We start from the raw sequence: 5,073 nt of genomic DNA, 5'->3' as shown, positions 1-5,073 counted from the left end.
AGTTGGGCCTAAAATGAAAAGTCACTGACCTGGAAAAAGCGGAGAGATCCTCCCTCGAGCCGAGCTGGAACAGAGTGATGCACGAAGAAGCAAATCGCAAGAAAGGTCCCTTAATTGATCTCCATCAAGTATCAATTAAGTCTTAAAAGGGCATTGCCAATAGACTGTTCGTTTGTCCGCGAGAGACGGTAATAAAGTTGAATAATTCAAACTTTCGTCCAGGAATGGCGGTCATCTTGGTGTACCAGGGGGGAGAAAAAAAAAAAAGAAGAAATGTTCCTATGTGTCCGTGGAAGGCCTGGGTAGCACACCTGTGATGGGACTATTATAGCAGGCACCATGCAGGCCCCCTTTCTTTCCCCTCCTCTCTCCCTCCTGCATGTACCTGGATATGGTGGTGCAGCCGGGGGACAGAACTGGGAGTGACAGAAGGAGCAGCATACAGGCGTCTGCGAAGGAGCACTGCCATCTAATAAGAAGAAGCATGAAAAGTGAAGCAGGACTACAGTAATGACACTGCCACCTCCCTTGTGCTTGAGGGTGCTTGAGGGTGATGGGTTCTGTCTTTGGATGCATGGTTATGCTGTAATGTAATGCTATGCCCCCAAAAGAGATACACCAGTGGGGTTTGGTGACGAGCTTGCGGGGGGAGGTGGGGTGCGTGGAGGGAGTGGGGAGGAGGGACTAACAATTACCTTACCTGGGATGTATGAAGGGGAGATATACCAAACAGAATATATGCAATACACGATATATGCAAGAAGCAGGGGCATTCTCCTAATCACATAAAAGACAGCAGGACACAATTACAGTTCATATCACGGTGGGTGGGTGGTAGAACGCATATCCTGGACGATGCCAGCTTTCACTATTACATCTGTAAAAATAGTTTATGAAATGGCTGTCTCCCACCAATGAACTAGTTAGATAACCCAGTTCCACACAAACAGCCTAAACACAAGTATGGTATGGCACAGCTACGAAAGTTGGTAGCAGTTTACCCGTCAACTATAGGTTACATTTGTTTTAAGCGGGAACACAAAAAAAAAAAACAGCAAAGGAGTTTTTAGGAGCAGTTTATTCATTCATTGAGTTAAAGTTGATTAGTTTACACTAGTTTTTATATCCATCAGAGCCGAAGGGGGGACTCCTCCTTCCCTGGCCGCTGCTATGTGGCTGAAAGAGTATGTCCTGGCTAGTAACAGGATATGCCACAAAGTCCTTTGGGAAGAGCAGGTCCGGATTAGTCCGGGTAGCCATACAATAGTTAAAGAAGCTTATAATTCCAACGCTCTCCTAAAGGCAAGAGATCCAAAGAGGTCATTGGCCTCAGAAGGATCTCCACTTTTCCTTAGATATACATTTTTACTTTTGGTCTTTATAAGAAAAGTTGTGAAGATGACTGTACTGTACAATGTAAAAAAAGATTTGAAGATTAAAAAACCAGCATACTGTACAGTATAAGGTTTTCTAAAAGCTCACAATTGTTCTATCAATAAAAATGGCATGGTCACTAAATGTTTGCCTACTTGGCAAACAATGCGCAAGCAACTTATAAAAAAAGTAATATTGGAGGTCCATCCAAATCCCTTCTTTTGTCTTTTTCCGCTTGATGTCAAAGTTTCTTTTCTGGGGAAAAAGAAAAAAATATGCTATTATTACCGGTATTGCGCATGCGTCAAGTCGTGTCATTGGGAATTAAAGCAGCCATTCAAGCAATATCCTACATCTGTGTCTGTAGGATGAGAACAATTTATTTATTTAAATGTATAGGACAGGTCTATTTATTTTAAATACTGGGTTGGTTCCTTAGGTCTGCGGGGACCTCTGGAGACCACCTGAGGCCTCTCCGGACGCCCACGGGTAGCAGGCTGCGGACTTGCGGACTCACGGGGGACATCTGCGGGGAAGAACCGGGGGCCCCACATCTGTGGGGGACCCACGGACCTGTAGTGACCACCCGTGGGACCCCAGAACCCCGTGGGAACCACCCAAGGACCCTCAGACACCTGTGGGCTGACCTGGGGCACCCCAGACACCCATGGGCTGACCCATGGATACCCCATTTGGGGCCCACGGTGCCCGCGGAGACCACCTGGAGGACCATGGCGCCTGACGGGGACCACCCGTAGGCCTCCAGACCCTGTGTACACTCCTCCTCTGGGCCACTGTGGGGCCTGAAGACACCCACCAGGACCACTGGGAACTCCCGTGGGCCTGGGGTATTAAACCTGTATGTAAATTAAAAAATCATGTATTTATGGAGGGGAACAGGGGGTGGGTTATGTATTGTTTATTAAATACAGTCCTTTTAATTGTGGGTAGTGGGGGTGGGGAAGGGGGAATTGAACCCTTGCCAGGGTGGGTAGCCCTCTCGAGTGGGTAGTGGATGAGGGTGGTTAGGCCTCCCAAGTAGTGGGGGAGGGTGGGTGAACCCCTTAATGACTATAGCGGTTAATAATCGCTAAGGTGATTAAGGGGTAAGGGGACATTACATTGACTTTTTTTATACTTGTTTATGTTTTACAGCATCGGAGGGGAGCATGGATGTTGATGAAGATGAGGATGGCCTTCATCGTGGCAGCCGGGCATGGGTGAGTGCAATATTTATTTATTGTGCTTTATGTATTTTAAATGGGCAAATGCACTATTATCCATATGTGGATAATAGTAATTTTGCCCATTACTATACTGTATGTGTTAGGGGGTGGGAGGGGGGTATTTATTTATAAGTATTTATGTGCTTTTTAATTATTTTTGGGGGGCACAGAATTGGTACTGCAGGCCTGCGAGGACATCTGCGGGGAACACCCGAGGGCCACCGCCGGCCTATAGTATCATTGCTGTGCATCCCAAAAATGTCATATATGTACTGTATGTTAGGGGGCGTAGGGGATGTTGGTGTAATATATATATATATATATATATTGTGGGGCTGTAGTGTGTATTTTATTTATTGTGGTTAGCGGGGGTGGGTAAAGTGGATTTTAGCCCCAACGGTGGGTGTTTAGGGCTTGCGGGTGGGTAGCGGAAGGGGTTAACACCTTCATGACCATAGCGGCATTAACCGCTAAGGTAAGGAAGGGGTTAAGTCCACCCGCAACCCCCCCTCAAGCCCAAAACAGCCACCAAGTGTCAAATGTGGAAAAAGTGAAAAGTGGCTTATCGGCATTCGGCAGCTGATAAGTTTTTTTCGGCAAACAAAAATGCCGATGTTTTGTGTTTTCGGCAGATTATTGGTGCTTATTGAATCGGAGAGGCATTATTGGCGAGAAAGTGGCGAAAAACGGCTTTTGGCGCTTACTGCATGAGGCCCAATATTTATTTGGTTTACTTTTTGCACCACTTATTTTAACTATTAATTAAATGAAGATTATTTTTAATTTTTAACACACACAATCAGATAAATGAGAGCTACAATATCTGAGTTCTTTCTCTTTGGTACATATAGCCTCATTCCTACTATCGAAACCTGACTTTAGATTTTACACACAAATAAAAACCTTGCAGCTTTATCACATAGCTGGAGCACCCCCTGAACCCCTATACCAGGTTCCGGGTGACTGGGGCATGAACTGGGCATCCCCCTTATGCTAGAGACCCCTGTGTCGTTCTGGGGATACCATGATCCCCTATGCCCAGTTTTTACCTTTCTGGTCTGTACTGAAGCAGGGAATCATGGCGGTGAGTTGTACAGATGAGACAACGAGTATTCTAAATTTTGCCTGAAACTAGCCTGGTTACATGCTGGGTACATTCTGGGTGTAACCTGGCTAGTTTAAGGCAAGTTTAATGCATTTATGCATTGACTAATTACCCATCGGATTAACACAGCAGGGGTCCCTGGCAGTCCTATTCAGTTTGAATGGGACTGCCAGGGACCCCCGCTGTTAATCTGATGGGCCATCAGTCAATGCAGAAATGCCTTAAACGTGCCTTAAACACGACCCAGCATGTACCTGGGTCTTTTTGGCGATTACCACTGGTTTGTGTTAGAATAACCGTCGGCACTACAGTAAGAACGTTTACAGGGTAGGATTTTGCCCAGAGAATTTTGCACAGAACACTGTGCTTCAATGTATCTGTGAATCTTACCTGATTCTCGGGTACATCTTCGGGGTATTCCGTAACTCGGGGAGCCCGCTACATAGCAACAATCTAACAAGACTTTCTCCACAAAACCACTCTGAAACTCCCAGACCCGCAATCTCTGCTGGCTAGAACTCTTGGAAAGGCAAAAGCACAAAAATACTGTACTGTGGAATAATTTACCCACAGTCACAGTAATGCATATACGACAGTCGGGTCCAAGAGCTGACACTCTAGGACCTCAACACATGGATCAGGGGTAACCAAGTGGGCTTAACCTTTATTATTGAGCTTGGTCATCCCCTCACCATCACAGTGGTCCAATCTTTTTAAAGGTGCAGTACTACCGGACAAGTCCAAGGGCTTTGAGATGGTCTAATTACCCCTATGGCCAGAATCTCCTCTACTTCCCTCTCTATACTGCCTTCCTCTCTGCTGATTCACGATAGGCATTCTTCCCCAGTATCCACGGGATGGTTAGTAATACAGACGAGACAACGAGTATTCTAATGCTTGCCTTAAACTAGCCCGGTTAAATGCTGGGTACATGCTGGGTGTAACCTGGCTAGTTTATGGCAAGTTTAAGGCATTTCTGCATTGACTAATGACCCTTCAGATTAACACAGCAGGGGTCCCTGGCAGTCCCATTCAGTTTGAATGGAACTGCCAAGGACCCCCGCTGTTAATCTGATGGGCAATTAGTCAATGCAGAAATGCCTTAAACTTGCCTTAAACACGACCCAGCATGTACCCAGCATGTACCTGGGTCTTTTTGGTGATTGCCACTGTTTGTGTTAGAATAACCGTCGGCACTACAGTATGTGTTCTGCCCGGCTTGTGCGTGAACAGAACCCTATGCTGCTCTAACATAGCCTTTGCCTGAGCGCTCTCCAGTACACACAGAAGGGACCCTATCTCAACCTGCTCAATACATTTGTCATCAAATTACTGGACTTTATGTTGGGCAGTAACTTTTTCATATTT

This window comes from Ascaphus truei, chromosome 2, assembly GCF_040206685.1.
Source record: "Ascaphus truei isolate aAscTru1 chromosome 2, aAscTru1.hap1, whole genome shotgun sequence".
Classification (NCBI taxonomy): Eukaryota; Metazoa; Chordata; class Amphibia; order Anura; family Ascaphidae; genus Ascaphus; species Ascaphus truei.
The sequence above is the reverse complement of the archived record's forward strand: the minus strand, read 5'-3'. Positions refer to the sequence as shown.